General features: G+C 39.0%; 1 long non-coding RNA gene across 2 annotated transcripts in view; it reads right to left on the reverse strand.

The window, feature by feature from the left end:
* Positions 1-4696, reverse strand: part of LOC141489629 (uncharacterized) — a 31091-nt gene extending 26395 nt beyond the window's left edge. For both annotated transcript variants that reach the window (XR_012468955.1, XR_012468956.1), the window contains exons 1-2: positions 4536-4696; positions 3784-3876 (exon numbers count right to left, since the gene is read on the reverse strand). This is a non-coding gene — a long non-coding RNA (uncharacterized LOC141489629). The remainder of the gene's footprint in view (positions 1-3783; positions 3877-4535) is intronic.
* Positions 4697-22708: the final 18012 nt, after the last annotated feature.

Raw genomic sequence — 22708 nt, forward strand, 5'->3', positions numbered from 1 at the left:
AGTAACTTCCCAGAATCAGATCATTATCATCTTTGATTCTTCAAAGTATCTGTGATCCCAGCCCATCTTCCAGACTCTTGTCCATATCCTTTTGTTACTTCCACAGGGGAGTCACCCAACTTGCTAGAGTCCTTCCTCTAGCTATTTAAATATTGGAGGAATACCAATGGAACATGTGGAATGTCCAAAGGTTGCTCCTTTTTTTCACTACATGACTAGTCTGCCTCCTTTTCTGGTATTAACATCTCTGTACATTTCTTCATTGGTAACAGGCTGCATGACTCCCAAGCAGCTAGCTTTCCTTGCCCCATGAGTCATTCCCAACTTTAATTCTTCAAACAATGTGATATTCTGTGATTCACCATTATATAGCATCACAAGAAGAACATTAATGTGAAAAGGACACCAGTCCTGTCTTCTCTAGAAAGTCTTTATCCCCTCTTGAATCTAATGCCCTCCCTCTTTTAATGCTTGTTCTCTTTATCCTGTATATGGGCTCTTTATACATATGCATTTGTTTGTTGACTTCTCCATTGAGCTCCTTGAGGGCCTAGACTGCCTTTACCTCTGCCCCAGTACAGTAATTAATATAGTTCCCAGTATATAGTAGGTGCTTAATAAAAGTTTATTGACTGACTAATACACAATAACTACAAGATAGAATTGTTATTTCTCCTGAGGAGTAAACTTCATCTCACTCTTCTCCTCCTCGACTGCCACCCAAGGCTTGATTTGTCCTATTTCATGAGCCTCATCTCCCTTCTCCTCATCCACCCCCATATAACAACTCCATACTTATTCATCAAATATTTACTGAGCAAGCACTGTGTATAAACCCTTTGCAAGGTACTGTATTCCACTCTCTTCACAGGAATCTACACACAGTGCCTTTCGAACTTGCTTCTTAGGAAAGGACACTGGATTTGAAATCAGATTACAAAGGTTTAAATCCAGATCTTGCAATTTACAACCTGTAGCCTTAGATAAGTCAGATGAAAGATAAAAGTAGAAAGGTCTGAAAAGCTGTCATTTCACCACTCTAGGCCCAGTTTTCTCTTCCTGTAAAATGAGGAAGTTTCACTTGATGATATCTAAGGTGACTTCCAGCCTGAAATCCTGTGATCCCACTGTGATAATCATCTGTGCTAAAAAAACAGGTCATTCCCTCTTGTTGCTGTTGTTGTTTTGAGCAAGAATATAGCAATCAGCACACATTTATTTAATAATTTGCCAGGCAGATAGTGCCCCATGTTAATTTCTAAGTATAAAATACAAAAATGAAATCATTCCTCTGGCCAAAAAAACCTTGCCTTTCAAAAGAGGAAATCCAGGGACAGATAGACCACTGGCCCTGGAGTCAGGAAGACCTGAGTTCAAATTTGGCCTCAGACACTTAATAAATTTAGCTGTATGATATTGGGCAAGTCACTTAATCCCACTGCCTTGTAAAAACCAATAGAGGAAACCCCTTACTCACACAAATTTCAATATAACGTAATACTTGCTAAGTATTTATACGGTAATATTGGAAAGGAATACATTAGCCATTGGAAAGGATTGCAAAAACCCTGCTTTTTTGAAAGTAAAGCTCACATTGATTCTCAAAGAAAGTCAAGGATTCTAAGAGTCAGAGATGACAAGATAGGAGATGGAGCATGATATGCAAGGAGAGAAAATAACTCAATATGATGGACCACTGAGTATAAGGAGGGGAGATAATGTGTAAGAAAGGAAAGATAGGAAGGGAAAGACTTTTAAAGAGTTTTAAATATCAAAATTTTTGGTATTTGGCAATTAAATATCCATATTTTTGGACCTTAAAGTAAGAGGGAACTACTAGAATTTTTTGAGTAGGAAGTGACACGGCAAGATAATAATAAATTTTAGGAAAATCATTGTCAGCTTAGGTGGGGATGGTTTAGAGTAAAAAGAAATTTGGGCTATTCTAATAGTCTAGGTCAAACTCAAATAGAAACATCAACCACTAAACCATATATAAAGATCTCTGTGGATTGCATATTGATTTAGAAAGTAATATATTAACATTATCAATGTTCTGTTATATTTTTATTTATTTTGTTAAATATCCCCAATTATATTTTAATCTGACTTTGATCATACATGGGGAGTTTTGCAGGCTATATGTGGCCAACTGGTCTGATATCTCTGGTCTAATTGTGAAGGTCTGAACTAAGGTTTTGGTTGATTTATTGGAAAGGGGAAAATATACACTTAAGATGTGGAGATAATTTGGCAACCAATTGGAGATAAGGGACTTATGAAAAAAAGGAGTCAAAAAATAGCAATGAGGTTGTGAACCTGGTTAGAAGAAGATAGAGGTGTCCTTGACAGTAATAGAGAAGTTTGAAAGAGAACTAAGTTTAGAGAAAGCATAATGAGTTCAATTTTTTTTTTATGTTTTTGCAAGGCAAATGGGGTTAAGTAACTTGCCCAAGGCCACACAGCTAGGTAATTATTAAGTGTCTAAGGTCCGATTTGAACTCAGGTACTTCCGACTCCAGGGCAGGTACTCTATCCACTGGGCCACCTAGCCGCCCCTTGAGTTCAATTTCATAAATTTGGGTTTTTTTTAGTTTGTTTTTTTTTTTTGCAAGGCTTAAGGGTTAAGGGTTAAGTGGCTTGCCCAAGGCCACACGGCTAGATAATTATTAAGTGTCTGAGGCTGGATTTGAAGTCAGGTACTCCTGACTCCAAGGCCAGTGCTCTATCCACTGTGCCACCTAGCTGCCCCTATAGATTTTTTTTTTGAGATGTTCATGGGGCATACAATTTTAAATGCTTATAGGTAGTTGGTGGCCTAACCCTAGTGGTACACAAGGCAAAAACTGCTATGGGCCTCCAGACAGGGGAAGAACCTTAGGCTACCATGGCACTGTGAATACATGGTCACCTCTGTTTCTTTTATCTCTTGTTTTTATTCTTTACTGATTTTAAGTTAATGAGTCTAATTAGGACCTGGTTCTTCAAAGGTCAGAAGAGCCAACCATAGTTTCCTCAACATCCAAAGAGGATAGTTACTCAGATTACATATATAGATCTGGGAGTCAACTATATAGAAATGATGATTTAACTTAGAAAGCTGATGAGATCATCAAAAACAAAAAATGAAGAGGGGCCCAAAAAGCTACTCAAAAGGCTTGGGCTCTAGCCTCCTGTTCACACTTTTTCTTCCCTAAAACTATCCTGCTTGCCCCTCATCTCTCTTCTTAACATAGTGGCTTTGGGCAAGGTGAAAAACCAAAAGAATCCATTAACTATTGCCTAGATCTAGATTTGATGGGTTGGGAGAAGGTAAAAGGGCAAGGATAGAATAAGATTATTATGACTAGTATTGCAGGTGACACAATTATATCAAATACTAACAATTCTTTAAAAACACAGACTTGAGTGATGTCCATGACCAGTGATAGTTCAAAGGTGCAAATGATAGCCTCTTGGTGATAGTGGTTGAGGCATGAGGGTGGGGGTGAGGTGCAGTTTGGGGATGGATCCTGTGTGGGTAGCACATGAAATGTTTTCTAGTAATGGTGTAGCATACACTAAAATGCATATTCTTTTTTTTTAATTGAGGTCTATGGAAGACAGAGGAGGAACATGAAAAATCCTTAGTGCTAAGACTGGGGAGCAAGTCAAGGCATGGATTGCAAATGATTTTTTCAAGAAGCTTAGCTGAGAAGGGAATATATTGCAATTTAAGTACTCAGGATTACTAGACCTACTTACATTAAGAAAATTATTTCCTTAAATAAATAATGCTGTCACCTTTATTGTCCACCCTAAAGGAACACTGAAATCAGATGAACTGGATTTTCATTCCTGTTCTTCCTCTGTGACAGCAGAGAAGTCAATTTCCTCCTATGAAAAATAAGGAGATTGGAAATAGGTCACATCCCCATAGGTGTGCTGTATTTAGACAGATAAACAGTTAGACTGATCTACTAATCACCAGAAAGGTAAGTAGATAGGTAGGTAAGTAGATAGATGGATAGATAGATAGATAGATAGATAGATAGATAGATAGATGATAGATAGATAGATAGATAGATAGATAGATAGATAGATAGATAGATAGACAAGACAGGTAGATAAGTAGGTAGGTAGGTAGGTAGGTAGGTAGGTAGGTAAATAGATTAGATAGATGAATATATGCATGATTCACTTTTAAGTTTAAATATGCATTATATTTTCGCTATCATTTCTTAAATCTAGACAAGCAATGACACATTAATTAAACCTTGATTTGTAGTGTTTATCTATTTCTGGAATGCAAATGCAATTGTCTCTCTGGAGCCAGTTTGAGCTGGCTCCAGTGTACCCCTGCTTCTAACCCCAAATCCTATGACTAACTGGGGAGAGAAGAAAGGGATTTTCAGAGCAACTAAAAGGTTAGGATGCTGCCACAGTAGGGAAGAGACTTAGAAACAGAGTTTAAAACCTCCTTCAACCATCCCAGCTGCCCCCCCCCCACCTGTTGCTGCCAATGTTTGCCCCTCCCTACCCCTCATCATTCTAACCTTTGGATTAGACCTGAGATCATCCTCCTCAGCTTCTTCTGAGCCCTCCAGCTGCCCTAGATGACCTCATTTCCTTCTCTTTTAGACAAACCATTCAGTACCCCACCCTTTGTCTGGTCATGTTTTTGACTCAGCCTTCTTGTAGGAGGCACTAACACACTTAGATCATAGAATGTTAGAAATAGGAGGGACCCAAGAACATATGTAATATTAAGTAAGGGCACACCCCTTTCACATGTGGGGTTCTAGAATCATTCAGTCATCCACATTCACTCAAAATCATAGTTTATGAATCTCAATCAATTTTTTTATCTTGTTCAATTATTTTAAAGCAGAGGACTTCATCGAAATAACATTAGTTAGGCGGGTGCTATATTCTGGGCATATAAAGAAAAGCAAAGACAACATGTAAACAGCTATGTACAAGCCAGCTGTATTCAGGAGGAATAGGAAACAGTCATCAGAAGGAAGGCACACAACCTATCAGAGAGTGTGAAAGACTTCATCAAAGAAAGTGAGGTTTGCACAAAGCCAGGAGGTAGAGATGAGGAGGAAGAATGTTCTAGAGAGACAGAGAAAATTCCTGAATACAAGAGATGCAGGTCTGGTTTGAGGAATAACAAGGAGCCTGTTTCACTGGGGCTTTCTAACCTTTAAAAGAAGGTTAGAGAGATGGGGTTAGACCAGGCTCTGAAAGACTTTTGTAAGAAAAGTTACAATAGGGGCGGCTAGGTGGCGTAGTGGATAAAGCACTGGCCTTGGAGTCAGGAGTACCTGGGTTCAAATCTGGTCTCAGACACTTAATAATTACCTAGCTGTGTGGCCTTGGGCAAGCCACTTAACCCCATTTGCCTTGCAAAAAAACAAAAAAACCCCAAAAGTTACAATAATATAATCATTAAAGGAAGGTTTGCAAATATATGTGTATGTATATATATATATATATATATATATATATATATATATATATATATACATATATATAATTTCATTTGCTTCTCACAACTCTGTAAATTGAGGCATTTTTATACATATTTTATAGATGAAGTAATTGAAATTCAGAAAAGTTAAGTAACTTGGACAGGGACATATAACTAGAAAGTATGTGTGATAGGATTAAAATTCCTAACCTCAGGCTCAGAACTCTATCCAGTTCACAAAAAGATCAAAAACAGGGCCATAGTAACACTGCCCAGTAGTCCCTAGTTAAGATTAAAATATAATTAGGAAATATTTAACAAAATAAATAAAAATATACTTGAACATGGATATTTTAATATTTAGTTTTCTTTTCTTTTCTGAGGTAAGCTGGGTTAAGTGACTTGCCTAGGGTCACACAGTTAATAAGTATCTAAGGCCACATTGAACTCAGGTCCTCCTCACTTGAGAGGCCCAACTGTCCCTAATATATAGTTTTTGAAGCCAATATGTCACCCAAAGGAATCCTTATGCTCGATTTAGTAGTCCTTGTTTCTATTTGAACCACCTGCCATGTCCGCATAACCTTAGGGCTCCTCACTCTCTCTACACAAGTTATCAGTGCAGAGAGTGGGCACATGACAAAATCATGTATGAGGGGCACATATCTAAGGGGGCACCTATTTCCAGGGAGATTGACAACTTATGCCTCCAGAAGTGATTTTTTCCTAATGTCACTTATAGGGAATCTGGGTGGCGCAATGGATAGAGCACCGGCCCTGGAGTCAGGAGGACCTGAGTTCAAATCCAGCCTTGCACACTTAATAGTTACCTAGCTGTGTAACCTTGGGCAAGTCACTTAACCCCATTGCCTTAAATAAATAAAATTAAAAAAAAAAGAGAGAGGACCTAATGTCACTTATGTCATCTGCTGATAGCACTGTGCTGCTTTTGTTGAACCTGTTCCCCACTAGACATGGTGTCTCTCTGGTGAGCACATAGCTCCAGTGGACATCTTGCTGAACATAGTTCTGTGAACCTCATGGCAGCAATTGTTGGGTGGTGCTCCCTATTACCAGCTTGTGGGTTCCATCTCTTCAGGGCAATCTGCCAGACATCTTAACTCCATCTTGTTAGCTAGAATACTCCCTAATAAAAGTCATACAAATAGTTCTTTATTCATAGCTACTGCACCTAGTTTTTTTTTTTTTTAAAAAAGGTTTGGTCTAAGATTAAGTGTTCTTTTTACCCCTGAGTCTGGAAAATGATTAAATTCTTCTGATCCTCACTTAAGGTTAGAAATTCCAAAGCTTCTCCCAGGATTAGTATGCAGATGAATCTGAGGCTTAACAATGACTGAATGAAAAAGCATTTATCATGTTCTCAGTGCTGAGGATACAAACTTAAGCAACTTAAGGCAGCCCTTGTCTTCAGGGAGCTTACATTCTAATACAAAAGGCAGTTCACAGAAGGGAAATAGAGTTGAAGAGGAAGGTGGCAGAGGGTCCATGTATGGCAATGCTTGGAGATGTACAATTGAAATGGTAGCCTGGCAACAGGCAAGATAAAGGGACTGGTACCAGGAACAGAATCTGGGTTCCCTTGAGAAGAAGATCAAAGAAAAAGATAAGCTAAAAAAGCAAGACTATTGTTCTCCACCTATTTTATTATGCATATCTGTCAACAGCAAAAGCCATTGCTGAGGGAGCCTGTATTTTGTTTAAGAAAAACACTACTGTTTTCCTAAAGAACATAAAATATTAGAGCTGAAAAGGATGTACATATTGCTGAAAGGAAACTCAGAACAGAGAGTATGGAATGTTAGGGCTGGAAAAGACCCTTGGAATTGTCTATTTCAACCCATTCATTTTATAGATGAGGAAATAACCTGAGAGAAGAAAGGCTTGCCACATGTAACCCAAGAAACCACTGGATGACTTTGGACTGGAACCCAGGTTTCTGTACTCCTGTATACCCAGGAAGATTGAGAAAAGCACCATAATTCATTAGGGAAAAAAATGATAAAAGTCAGAAAATTCTAAACCTGGCTTGCTGTTTGTCTGTCACTTTCCTTTTTTTTTTTTAGGTTTTTTTTTTTGCAAGGCAAATGTGGTTCAGTGACTTGACCAAGGCCACACAGCTAGGTAATTATTAAGTGTCTGAGACCCGATTTGAACCCAGGTACTCCTGACTCCAGGGCCAGTGCTTTATCCACTGCACCACCTATCCACCCTGTCCCTCACTTTCGAAGATGATCAATGAAATCATGGGATGATGTTTTAACTTGTGTGTAAATTGGATTTAAGTGAGGCAGAGCGGAGCATTCATCACCTTCACTCTGTCTTCCAGAGTCATGGAAGTCTGATGATAAGTCAAAAGTTAGGTGATGGTCCTGAATGTGGTGAATGATCATGTCATCTTCCACGCCTGATCAAGCCCTAAGCACCCCACAGTACCCTTGGGGCTAGCTTGGTTACTTACTGGGTGACCATGAATAAGTTTCTTATCTTTTCTGAGTCATAATATCCTAATGCATATAATGGAGGTACTAATATTTATCCTAACCGGTAGTTAAGATTGTAAAGAAGGCTCTTTGTAAATCTTAAAATATTAGAGAAATATGGTATATTATTATTGTTTCTCACTATATTCCAACACTTCATAATCTTTTTCACAATTCAACAAACCTTCTCTCTTCCTTCATTCAAGAAGAATCTAGGAAGTCTTTCTGGACCAAAAGGAATAGAGAAACAAGACAGAGCCTTCTTAAAATGCATCCCCCATTTTCCCCAGTCCAATGCTTTCCTTAAATCCTATCATTTCTACCCTCACACAATACACCAGCCTGTGGCAGGGCCCCATTAAACTGTAACTGCTGAGATTCATTTTATAGTGTCTGGTTTGTGGTTTGTATGATCTTTCTCATGATGGACATAAGAATATGTTTGTCTCAGAATTTAGTAACCTAGAGTGAATCCTTCCTAGGAAATATAAATGGACTAATATTTCACTCACTAGAAAATATATATACATAGTTGTATTCTCAACTGAGATCTGTCCCCTGATGTTAGAATCTGATTGAAAATATGTATTCTGCCCCCTCCCCTATAAAATTTGAGTTAGTATTCTCATACATAGAGTTCCATGAGGGAAGTCTAAGTACTTCCAGGAAAGGGCTTTTGATGGTGGCTTGAGAGAACCAAAGCCATCCACCTAATAATGACCAGGCAATTTAAAGGCAGAACTACCTGGGAAGATTCATGATCACATTAATTTGCTTCTATCTTGTATACCTCTATGATTGTAATTGATTCTCATTTTCTTTTCTTTTTTTAACCCAGAAAACCAGCTAAGAGGTCTTTTCCTATGACTCCAATTATAACTTTACAGATAAGTGTTCACTAGGTCCAATTGGTACCCAGCCCCTGGGATCATAGATAAGATCCTCCATATCCCCTTGTTAGACCTCAAGAAGATGAAAAACAATTCAATTCTTTTTTCTCAAATTCCTTCAATAAAATATCTTTCTTAAAGATTCTAAATCCATAGTCTGGAAGCAGATATAATAAAATGCCTGGCTATCCCCCTTAATTTCCATTCTGATTTCCCCCAAAGGAAGGAGTACCCCTTTCACTAGCCAGAGATGGGAATTTTCCTGTGCAAGAGGAAGTTGGGAGTCTATATTGGAGCTGTCATACCACCACCTCAGTCTGGATTGATTCAAAAGACCTCAGCTCACCTCCCATTTCTAGTTCTCTAGAGGCCATGGGCCTCTAATAGGCTCAGATTAACCTCTAATAAATCTCATTTAGAAATGTAAGTATTAATATATAAATTTTCTCCACTCCCCTTTGCTGTGCCAATGCTGACTTAGCACATAACCATTTGGAAGGATTTTTGCCCACAAAAGTAGGATTTAAAATGATTGGGAGAAATTAATCAATCAGTCACCAGTCACATTTATTTGCCAGACCCAATAAGCACCATGCTAAGCATTGGTATCAGAAGAAAGAGAAAAATATTCCCTATTCTCAAGGTATTTATGGGGTTTTTTTTGGGGGGGGGAGTACAGAATAAATAAAATTTGAATAATTAATTTTAAATTACTGTAAATAACTAATGTAAATAATTAGATATGCATTTACAAGGGAGATCAAACTCAGATATCATTCAAGTTGCTACAATCAAGTGGTCCTAACTTAAATCTTCATTGTTTGAAGTGTCTGTGTCCTGGTGAAGAAGGTGAGTTCATTGCTTATTAGTTTGTTGACATGCCTGGATTTTTATAGAATGCCATGGCCCGTTAGACAATATTTTGCCCAATTTCTTCATTTTACAACACAGAGTATTGAAGTGTCCTGTTCATGATCATACAGTAAGTCAAAGATGGAACTTGAAATCCAATACTGTGACTCTAAAATCTGAGCCCTTTGTACCACACTACACTGTTCTATTATTTCATAAGGGTGGAGATAAATATCTCTGCCTCTACTTTTTGGAGGCAAAGAAAGAATAGAACCTTTGAGTTTCTACATCACTTGCTTCCCCTTGACATTCTTTATTCCTAAAGAAAAGAGGTAATATGATCTCTTCGAAGACTTCACTTTCCATTCTTCACAGTCTTGGTCCACTATAACTGACCAGTTGAACTAACCATTACTACCTTGAGCTACTGTTATGCATGACCTGCCAAAATTCAACCCTGGTTCAACTCCACCCTCACCTTCTCTGCTCATACCCAAGTTTTTTTCATCTCAATGGGGTTTTCATGGATACCCAACAAATATTTTATTCTTTCTCAAATTGACTGTCTCACTCAGTAACTGCTCCAGAACTTTTCTCCTCAAATCTTCCATGCCTCCCATCACAAACTCTCTCTCAACAAATGGTTGTTTTGGGGGGTTTTTGGTGGTGGCAATTGGGTTTAAGTGAATTGCCCAGGGTCACACAGCTAGTAAATGTCTGAAGTTGGACTTGAATTTAGGTCCTTCTGACTGCAGGGCTGGTACTCTGTCTACTGTGCAACCTAGTTATCCCAGATCTCTCAGCAGATGTTGATGCCTCCTGATGATAATGATGTTTGTTCTACATTCTTGAAGAAGACCATGATATCAGGAGGTGATGACGTGACAAGCATATAAACTGGATTTGAGTGAGGGGGTGCTATGCTAAGTCACAAGCCTCATTCTGTCCTCCAGAGTCATCTGAATCCAGTGGCCAGATATGAATGAGGATGACTAGAGACAGCCTTGGATGTGAGGCAATCAGGTGACTTGCCCAAGATCACACAACTAGTAAGTATCAAATTTCTGAGGTGGGATTCAAATTCCTGTCTTCAAACACCAAAACTCTATCTGTTGTACTAGCCACCCTTGATGCCTCCTACTTTTCTAAGAAAATAGAACTCATCATTCATGATGGTCTTCTCCCTCATTCCAAATCCCCCAATTCTCTCTATAACTTCATCTGTCCTCAACTCTTATCTCTGAGGAAGAGCTGGCCCTTCTCATCAACAAAATCAATCTGTGTCCCTGATCCCAACCCTTCCTCTATAGTTTACCCAAATAGCCATTATTTTCTCTCTCAACTTCAATATCTTTCTAACCATGGGCCCTTTTACCAGAGTTACAAACACTCTCAGGTTTATCTGATCAATAAAATCTTAGGGGGCAGTTAGGTTGTGCAGTGAATAGAGTGCCAACCCTGGAGTCAGGAGGACCTAAGTTCAAATATGAACTCAGACACTTAATAATTAACCTAACTGTGAGACCTAGGACAAGTCACTTAACCCCATTGCCTTGCAAAAACTAAAAATAAAATTTAAAAAAAATCTTCACTTCATCCTGACCTTGCTTCATCATATATTTATCTTTTTCACAATCAAACTCCTAGAATTATCTATACTTACTATTTCCACTTTCTTATTATCTACTAACTTCTCAATCCTTTACAACCTGATTTCTAATCCCATCACTCTCCAGTATTTCTCCAAAGTTATCAACCATCTCTAACCATCTGATAAATCCAAAGGCTTTTTTCTTAGTCCTTATTTTCTAGCTCTCTTAGATCTCTTTCAATAGCAATAATTTCTCCTGAATACTTTTACCTGCCTTGGTTTCCTTGTGACTGATCTCTATTGGTTCTGCTCCTACTGTCTGGCCAACCCTTCTCAGTGTTCTTTGCCAGATCATCCCCCAAATTCTATACCTTTGAAGTGATATCTCCCAGAATTCTATACTAGACCATCTTCTCTCTGTAGACTCTAAATAATCTCCTCATGACTCTCAAATCTACATATCCAATCCCAAACTCTCTCTGAACTTCAGTCAGGAATCAACTTCCTCCTGGATACCTCATTGGCACTTCAAACTCATTACAGAGTTCCTTATTTCCCCAAACCTCTCTGTATCTATTGGAGACACCACCATCATTTTAGATTTTCAGTCACTCTTCCTCCCAGATCTGATCAATTTTATATGCATGATATCTTTCATCCATCTCTTCCCTCAACTAGAACAGTCCTGTTCAGGACATTATGACTTTTAGCCTAGCTCAGAGTTGTAAGGAGGAAAGGGATACTAAGATGCCTAAGAAAACCAAAATTGGGGGAGGGGTTCTAAAAATATTTAAATTTCTTCAAATAATGGGTAATACCCAAACAATTTTCAACATTTCTATTGTTCTGCAAGAAATCATGAGCAGCTGAACTTTAGAAAAACCTGGAAAGTCTTGCATGATCTAATGTTGAGTGAAATGAGCAGAACCAGGAGAACATTGTACATATTAACAGCAACATTGTGAAATGATCAACTATGATGGACAAATTCTAAAAAACTTGTTATGGAAAATGTCCGTCATTCACATCCAGAAAAAAACTATGCAGTTTGAATGCAGAGCAAATCATACTAGGTTCACTTTATAAAACTTCTTTTATGTTTTTTTTCTTTCGTTCTCATGGTTTTTCCCCCTTAGTTCTTATTCCTTTTTCACAACATGACTAATATGAAAATGTTAAGCATGGTCATTCATGTACAACTTTTACCAGAGGGTGGATGGAAGAGAGTGTAAGAGAAAAATATGGAATTCAATAGCTTGCAAAAGGATGATTGTTGAAAACTATCTTTACATGTTATTGGAAAATATTAAAATCAAAAAAATTCCTTCAATTTAATGATTAAACACATTTTTAATTAAGCATCTCCCAAGATAATTGCAAAATACTGAGAACACAAAGACAAATAAAATTATTCCTTCCATCAAGTAACTTAAATCCTGCTTGGAATGTAAGGTACAAAGTATATAGAAAGCTATGGGGGTCTTTATGTTCTGTTTTATTTTTTCAATTTTAATTGTTATATCTCCTATTGTAGGAATCTTCTACTGATGTAGATGGACATAATTTATAACTTAGAGTTTTAGAGGTTTGTCTGGGCACTCTAAGGCAGGTAGGTCTCCAGGTGGAAAGAGCACTGGGCTTGGAATCAGGAAGCTGAGTTCAAATCCAACCTTAGCCACTAGCTTTCTTTGCCTCAGTTTCTCCAACTGTAAAATGGAGATGGTCAAAGCACCCACCTCAAAGGATTGTTGTGAAGATCAAATGATATATTTGTGAAATCCTTTAGCATAGTATCTGCCACACTAAATAAAGTTAACTAAAGGCTTTTTATTTCCTTTCTCCATCTCTTCTATGAGGTTATTGACTCGTCCACAGTCACACAGCTAGAATGTATCATCACTATGTGAAACTAAAATAGAATGCAGTTCTTCCTAGCTCTCCTTAATCACCATGCTACAGTGTCTTTTCTGTATAAAGTAATTTTAAGAGGAGAAAGGGTGAGGGGAGAGATATCAGAAAAAGTCTCTTGAATGAGGTGGCACTAGACTTTTGTGGGGGTTCTACCTGGTAGAGGTGAGAAGGGAAAGCCATTCTAAACATGGAGGAACCCCTAAAACAAAAACAAAGAGGCTGGATATTGATATTTGGGGAGTAACTAGCAGATGAGTTGGAATGGAGTTGAAGTGGAAAAGAGAGGACACAGAGAAGAAATAAAAAAAAAAAAGACGAAAGGTATTTTTTTTAAGTTTTTGTAAGGCAATGAGGTTAAGTGACTTTCCAAAGGCACACAGCTAGGTAATTATTAAGTGTCTGAGGCTGGATTTGAGCTCAGGTACTCCTGACTCCAGGGCTGGTGTGGCTATCCACTGTACCACCTGGCTGCCCCTGGAAAGGTATTTCTGAAACAAATTGTAGAAGGCTCAAAATACTGGACCAGGGGGTGCTAAAGGGTCTGTATTAGGAACAGCTGAAATTAGCACCTATTTAGCATGAATGATTAATTAAAAGAATAAGTACAGATGTCAGGTTTCCTTCTCCATTCCCCCTTTCTGTAACACTATGGGTGAACTCTTTTTCTTGCCTGGCCCCACCTGTGCTGCTCTTTCCCCAGCCCCACCCTCCTAATGTCCCTAGGTCTCCTCCTAATGACTCTAGGGCTGAAGTCTCTTCACACATAGACACACACACACACACACACACACACACACACACACACAATTAAATTTGTCTTTCTGTTTGACATAGGTGCATTTTGCAGTACTTGACTCAAGTGACAGAATTACTAGTTATGTCTCTGACCTAGACAATTCTAGCAGCCTTTTAATTGGCCTCCCTGGCTCTAATCTCTTTCTTCTTCCATCTATCCTCCACACAGCTGCCAAAATAATTTTTCTAAGTCACAGGAATGACCTTGTCTCTCCTCAGTTCAGAAACATTCAGTAGTTCTCCCACTGGTCATAGGATGAAATGCAAACTCCTTGGCCTGATGTTTAAGACCCTCCAAAATCTCTGTCAGACCTTATTTCACATTTACTTTCACACTAGAACACATCTATGCACTATTCTTTGCAGTCAGACTGGATGACTAGCTGTTTCTTGAATTTTCAGAAGAGGAATCAAATTTTCCTCTAACCACATGCTTTCCATCTTCTGTTGCTCATGTCCGCCAAAGGAAGTGGCAAGGGGTCAGGCAGGACCAACTTCCATCCATGCCAGCACAAGGCAACTTCTACCTCATACAATCTGCCTAGTCTCCTAAAAATGAAGTGGAGACTTTTGATGCAAAGAGAAGAAACTCTTCTTTTGACTTCAGCCCTTCCATCTCCAGCTGTGTCTGTCCTTTGAGGGAAGGGGAAGAGAAAAATTGAAAGGAATAGGATTTCCTTCTCCTAGTTTCACCTCCTACTACCCTGATTCTTGTCTAATCTCCAGGTTTTAGAAGGAAAAAAAGAATAGTGAAACACCATGTCATGTACATGCTGCACTTGTCTTCTTTGGGAAAAGGAGTGGTGGCTTCCACATGATGATGAACATTCTCACATTTTGACATAACCTACATTTGTCAGTGAATCTGAACACTTGTGGGTCATCATCCAAACCCTATTTACCACCTGATTCCTTACCCCCATCCCCGTCAACCCTCTCGTTCCAACGTTTCAACCAACCAAAAGCCATCTTCCACTTCCATTGTGCCTTCTGGAATGCCTGTTTCATAGGCAACAAACCTCTTTCAACCTAACTCTTTTCTTCTCCAAATCCATCTTCTTGTTATCACCAAGAGCTGATTTCCTCTTAATTGGACAGTCTTCCTTCCTAGCTACCCTTTCTTGTCCTGGTAATACCTTCACTCATTCCCCTTGACTCAATGTTTGTTCCCCATTACCATTTCCAAGTTCCCTTCCTACCTCTGTCACTCAGTAAAACTCCTCCTTGAAGTTCATATTATTCATCTCTACTACTCAAAAATCTGGTAGCCATGTCAGTTGCTGAGAGCCAGCCTAGTAAAGTGCATAGAGAGTTGACCTCTGAGTCAGAAGAATCTAGGTTTGAGTCCTGACTTTGATTCATCTTGTCTGTGTAACCCTGAGCAAATCACTTAACCTCTCTGTGCCCTCAGATAATTCTCCAGGACTATAAATTACAGAGCAGGTGACCATTTGTTTTGGCAGAAGGAGTTTCCTCATTAGGAAACCCCTTCCCCTAATGAAATCATAGACTGGGGAAAAAAACCTAACTCATAGCCTGGAAGGGATGAAAGAAATCTTAGCAATCATGTAATCAAACCCTTTAATTTAAAGAAGGAGAAACTGGGATGTAGGTTGGGCTAAGGTCAAAAAATGTATGAGTGAAACAATCACTAGCCTGGAGTAAATGGTTGAGTACAAAATAGACTTGAGTTAGAAGAAAACATAAGCAACCTTCTGAGGTAGCAAATTTGGAATTCAACTCCTAGTCTCTGAAGGGCAGCTCAGAGTCAGGTGATAAGAGGAATGTAGAAGAATGTGGAGGAAAAAAACAGAGAATTTTGATTCACAAAATCTGAATTAGAATTCCAGTTCTACCATTTGTGTGGCCTCTGCAAATAAATGACTTGAATTTTGATTTCGGAGATCTTCTGCCTTGCAAAAAGATGGTGGACAGTAGTTACAGAAGGAGACATACATTTTCAGACCTGGTCAGTTTGTTGATTTGTTTTAAGTGATTGCAATTATTTGGCAGTTAGATGGTTCAGTAGATAGAATGTTGGGACAGGAGCCAGGAAGTTGTTGTTGTTCAGTTGTGTTCAACTTTTCATGATCCCATGTGGGATTTTCTCGGCAGAGATACTGGAATGGTTTGCCATTTCCTTCTCCAGCTCATTTTAAGGTTGAGAAAACTGAAGGAAACAATTAAATGACTTGCTCTGGGTCACACAGCTAGTAAGTGACAGAGGTCAAATTTGAACTCAGATGAGTATTCCTGACTCTACATCCATATCCACTGCACCACCTAGCTACTTACCGGGGGGAGGGGGGGGAATGTTGAAATCCAGTCTCAGACACTTATGAGTATATGACTCTGGGCAAACCACTTAACCTCTACCTGCCTCAGTTTCCTTATCTATACACTGGGAATAAAAATATCATGTACTACTTTCTCAAGGTTGTTCTGAGGATAAAATGAGATAATTCTAAAATGCTTAGCTCAGTGCCTATTAAGCACTATATAAATGTTAGCTCTTATTTGTTACAAAGTGAGGATTCTAAAATGGAAAGAATCATTGGGAAGTGATTTCATTTAAAAAAAAAAAGAACATTGATGAAACTTTTTCAAATTAAAAAAATAAAAGGATATATGATCTCCAAGTCTGTCAAGCTCAAACTCCTATTACAATCTCATATTGTTCATATTGATGCCCCCTAGGACAATAGAAATTGTTGCTGGAGAAGGAGGGCAGAACAGAATGAGGAATTTGGGTACCTTTTTTCCTACATTTTCAATTCTAATCTTCCTGGCTCCCTGCCTGTTACCTTCTACAGCTTTTCCTATGTCACTGTTTCTTCTTCTCCCTCCCCTTTTCTTTTCATCTCCCCAGGTCTTCTTCTAAGAACTATGCCTGGTCCCTCAGGTCCAACTGCTCCAAACCAGGCTGCTACCCCCTCTTCTAACTAGGTCAGATCTCTGCCCCGAGCTCTGACACAGGGAGGGAATGGGAAGGCAACAAGGGGATGTGGGAAATTGTACTGAAGGCCACTGATTGTCCCCTGCTGCTCATCTACACTCATTCTTTGGTGAGTGCACCATCCCCAAACCCTTGGTGAGGTCCTAGGTATTTATGAAAAGAGACATCATCAATTAGGTCATTATCCTCACCCCCACCTCCTGCTCATTATCTGAAAACAATTACAGTCTAATGTACAGAGTCCTCTGGGAGTGAGGCATCTGTGCGTGTGGTCTTGTCTGTTCTCCATTTCTGACATACATGCTGTTTCCTTCTCCATAGCACCCTCCCCTTTCTCTCCCTTTATCTGAGCCCTTTTCTCCCTTTGGGGCTCAATTCCCTGAAACCTTCCCCGATTACCTTGGCTGACAGGAATCTCCCTTTCTATTCTGATTTTCTGGAGCTTAGACTGGTTATATAACTTGCCAGTTATTTAACATGTAATGTTTTGTGTGATTTGCTATATGTTTATTTGTGGAAATGTTGTATCCCTAGCTGGATTAAAAACTCAAAGGCAAGAACTATATTATGCTTTGTGCATCCTTGCCCATGATGGGTATTTAGGGTGGGTTCTTAATTCTAGTTCCAGATCTTCCACTGAGTGGCCTTGACCCTTTACCTCTAGCCTCTGTCACATAATGACTTACCCAAGGTTGCACAGTTAGTAAAGTGTCTGAGGCTAGATTTGAACTCAGAAAGAAGAGTCTTCCTAACTCTAGGCCTGGCACTCTATCTATTGTGCCACCCAACTGTCCCTATAATTTAGTATTTGGGTAATAAGAGTGCCTTTTCTTCCTTGAATATTTTTGAATCCCTTGCCTTCTGGCTTTGTTGTCACTCTTGTCTTGGAACCCTGGAATACTATTATCTGCCTCCTCAGTGCCTATTCATATGTGGCTGAAGGAAGTCACAAAAATGACTGAGTTCACTAAAATCTCGACAACAACAAGATAATCCTTTTACTCCTTAAATGATTCTTAACACCTCCCCTTTCCTTCCACACTCTCAGATGATCTCCCTTTGTACTTTACTGAGAAAATAAGGGACATTTGCCTGAGTTCCCTCTATATCTCAGAACCTCTTGACATTACCCTACTTCTCTCTTCCTTTCCTCTAGTCTCTGATGAAGATGTGATTCTTTTTTTTTTGCCAATGCCAATCCCTTTACATGTTGATTCCAACCTCTTCTCTGATCTCCATTAGATTGCCCCCAATATCCTCCTGCTCTAACCTTCAACAATTGCCTTTCTATTGGTTTCTTCTCTACTGCCAATAAATAGGCCCAGGCCTACCCCATTTAAAAAAATTATTAAGCTAAATCATCCCCACCAAGTTATTGTCCTATATCTCTCCTTTTAATAAACAAAATCCTTGACTTATTTTCTCTACTTCCTCTCCTGATACTTTCTTCTAAACTTTTACCTGGAATCTGGCTTTACTTTCAACTGAAAATATTCTCTTCAGAGAAACCAGTAGTCTCTTAATCTTTTTTAAAATTTTATTTATTGACTTGCCCAAGGTCACACAGCTAGGCAATTAAGTGTCTAAGGCTGGATTTGAACTCAGGTCCTCCTGACTCCAGGGCCAATATTCTATCTGCTGCTCCACTTAGCTGCCCTGTGGCCTTTTAATTGTAAATTTGATGGGTTTTTCTCATTCCTTATCCTTCTTGACCTCTCTTGAAGCATTGGACACTAAGAAATACTCTTTTCTGTACATTGTTGTTGTTATTGAGTTGTTCAGTCATGTCAGACTCTTCATGATCGTAGCGTACTGATGCTGTCCCTGGGGGTTTTCTTAGCAAAATTTTTAAGTGGTTTGCCATTTCCTTCTCCAATGGATTATGGCAAACAGAATTTAAATGACATGCCCAGGGTCACACTACTAGTAAGTGTCTGAGGCTAGCTTTAAACTCTGGTCTTCTTGACTACAGGTCTACCACTGAGCCACTTCTCCAGTTGGTGACTTTCTCCTTTTCTGTATTTTGTGACAATGGTTCTACCTACTCCTTCTCAGTCTCTTTTGCTATTTTATCCTCCATGTCATGCCCACTAACTAAGAGTGCTTCCCAGGGGTCTATCCTTGGTCCTCTTCTCTTCTCTACACTCTTTCATTTGGTGACCTCATCAGCTCCCATGGATTTAATCATTATTTCTGAGCAGAAAACTCTCAGATCCATGTACCAAACCGGTCTCTCTCTTGAATTCTAGTTCTACATAAACAACTGTCTTGGAAATTTCCATCTGTATGTCCCAGAGATGCTTCCAATTCAACCTGGTCAAAAGTGAATTTATTATCTTTCACCTAGACCCCACCCTTTTCCCTAAATTCTCCCTTTCTGCTGAGCATCCTTGCCATCACTTCAGTTTTTAACTTCAGTTTCATTCTCTACTTCTTTTTCTCCTAAATCCCATATATCTAATCAGTTGCCAAATTTTGTCAATTCTACCTCCATAAAATCTCTCATATCTGACCATTTCTATCTGTTCATATAACTACCCCCTTAACTCAGGCTCTCGTCACCTGGACTATTTCAATAGTTCCCAAATTGATCTCTCTTCCTCAAGTCTCTCCCCTCTCATAATCTATCCTCCACTTAGCTGTCGAAGTAATATTCTCAAAGTACAGGTATGACCATATCATGTCCTCCTCTGGTTGGTCTCTATTATTTCTAGGGCCAAATACAAACTCCTTTGTTCAACATTTAAGTTGTTTTATTACCTGACTTCAACCTCACTTTTCCAGCCTCATTATAAATTCCACCTCTTCATGAACTCTCTGATCCAGTCAAATTAGCTTTCTTTTATATTCCTTAAGGGAAGAAAAAGAAATGAGGATTTTGTTGTTGTTGTTTGGTTATTTTTTAGTCATGTTCAACTCTTTGTGACCCCATTTTGGAGTTTTCTTGGCAGTTTTTCTTCTCCAGGTCATTTTTACAGATGAGGAAACTGAGACAAACAGGGATAGGTCACTCGCCCAGACACATAGCTGGTAACATAGTAACATAGAGGCCAGATTTGAATTCATGAAGTTTTCCTAAGACCAGACCCAGTGCCCTATCCATTAAGCCACCCAGCTGCCTAATAAGTGTTTATTAAATGTCTATGTGCTGAAAAGTGATTTACAAATATGTTCTCATTTAATCCTCACAATAGCTCCATCTTCTATATTTGTCCCTTTGCACAGCCCCATATTTGCTATGAATGAATGAATGAATAAAGCACTTATTAGATTTACAATGTGTAAAGAGCTAAGTACTAGGAAAACAAATAGAAAAGTGGAACAGTTGCTGTCCTCAAGAAGCTCGCACTCTAATGAAGCCAACATAGAGAAAACGTTTCAACTGTAAATCAGATGGAAAGATCTCATGGTGTTTGGGTATAAAGCAGATGTCAATGCCTCATTTCAGTTTCTGGTCATGAACCATTTGACAATGCTGAGGACTTTGGCGACAAGAGCTTTCTTTCCTGGGTCTTCAGGAGCTATGACTGAAGCATCTGCAGGAGGGGCTGCTTCCCAGGATAATGGCAGAAGACACTGGACTGGAAATATTGCTATTCCCAAGACTTTTGGATTCAGGGTCTTGGATCTCCTTTATTAGGATCTGATGGGAAATGTTAATCAAATGGGTAATGGTGACTTGGTGAACTATTGGTTATGGTTATATGTCACCTCCTTTTTCTCCATCAAAAGGCTCTACTGCTTTAGTCAGGCTGCCTTTGCCTGTCAGGAAGGTACTACCTTACTCCACCTGTTAGATTTCCTAGATTCCATTAGAGCTCATCAACTCCAGTACCACATTCTACATGTGACCTTCTGTGACCACCTACCACCTATCTCTCACAGTTATTGTGAAGAACAACTTAAAAATTTGTAACATTTATTATAATTTGTAATATTTGTAAACTAATACACAGTAGGTTTTCCCTTTCTTCTTTCTTTTCCCTTCACAAGTGTTTAATAATTGTTTGCTGAATTAAATTGAGAGGTTTTGGGCATCCCAATTCAGAAGCCCCACAAGTTGATGGGCTCCAAGACTACTTACTACTTGGTGGAAAAACATGGAGAGCACAGGATATTAGAATCTAGGCTTTACTCTTCCCCTACTCTTTTCCAATCTGAGCTTGTCTTTCTTGGGCTGGTCCCCTGGAAATTTGAGTTAAATATTGGAATAAAATGAGCTGCTCATAGATTATTCAAAAGTTAACAGAAAGAGATTTATTTAGCAATACAGAATATTCAACTAAGATTAGGCAATGAAGATACAACAAAATGATTCAGCTAAGAAATGCTCCTTTACCTGAGTCATCTATCATTTTTCTACCAACCAAGCTTTCAAGAATGTGCCTGGAGCTACTTGTGACTGCTTTGTACTCAGACAATGAGAAAATAACATCAATAGACTGAGCCAATCAAGGCTAAAGGAAGACTTCAATGCCTTTTAAGGAAAAACTAGCCTAACTTGCTGAGGAGTTGAAAATTATAGCTCCCACCACCACTCTCTCTGTCCTCTCTGTCTCTGTCTCTGTCTCTGTCTCTGTCTCTGTCTCTGTCTCTGTCTCTCTCTCTGTCTCTGTCTCTGTCTCTCTCTCTCTCTGTCTCTCTCTCTCTCTCTCTCACACACACACACACACACACACACACACACTTGCACAATTTTATTTTTGTTTAATCTTTTCAGTAGATCCAACTCTCTGTGACCCTATTTGAAGTTGTCTTGGCAAAAAATAGTTTACCATTTCCTTCTCTGGTTCATTTTACAGGTGAGGAAACTTAGGTAACTAGGGTGAAGTCACTTGCCCAGGGTAACACAATTAGTGTCTGCTATTGGATTTGAACTCAGTAAGGTGAGTCTTCCTAACTTCAGACCTAATTCTATCCATTATGCCACCTAGAGGTCTACACCTAGTATTTTATATACCTTTTGTATATACATATATAGATAACATACTGATTTCCCTGATAAAATGTGCTGTAAGATTCCTGAAGACAGGAACTGTTTCATGTCTGTCCTGTACTCTCAGAGCGTAGTACAGTGTCTAAAATCAATTGATTGAAAAATCTTTGCCTTCACTTAATTGGAGTTCCATAGGACCTCAGAGGTCCAAACTGTACCTGAACAAAGAGCTCTTCTATGAAATTCTCGACAAACCTTCACTTGACAATCTTAGACAAAAGACAGTCTACTTCTCTTCATAGCAGTCCAGGCTATTTGTGAATAGTTCTAATTGTTAGATGAGCAGCTAAAATGGTTCAGTAAGTACAGCTGAATTCAAGTCTAGTCTCCCATATATCTGTTAGCTGTGTAACCCTGGACAAATCACTTTCCCTAATTTGCCTCAATTTCCTCATCTGTAAAACAAACTGGAGAAGGAAATTGTAAACTACTCCAGCATTTTTGCTGGAGGGATGAAGGGTTGGACATGACTGAAACAAGTGAACTGTAACTAAATTGTAGGTAAAATTTTTCCTGATACGAAACTTAACTGGCAGTGCAGTTTCTACCCATCACTCTTAATTTGGTCCGCTGGGGCCAAATATAATAAGTTCAGCCCCCTTTCCACATGACAGCCCTTCAAAAACTTTGCTACAATCATCATGCTCCTTCTAACACTAAATGCTCTTTTCTCCACTCTGAACATATCCACTTCCTTCAATTTAATCCTGGTTTGGAATGGTCTTGAAGTCCTTTGTCAACTCTTCATCCTCCTCTAAATT

This window comes from Macrotis lagotis, chromosome 5 (assembly GCF_037893015.1).
Source record: "Macrotis lagotis isolate mMagLag1 chromosome 5, bilby.v1.9.chrom.fasta, whole genome shotgun sequence".
NCBI lineage: Eukaryota > Metazoa > Chordata > Mammalia > Peramelemorphia > Peramelidae > Macrotis > Macrotis lagotis.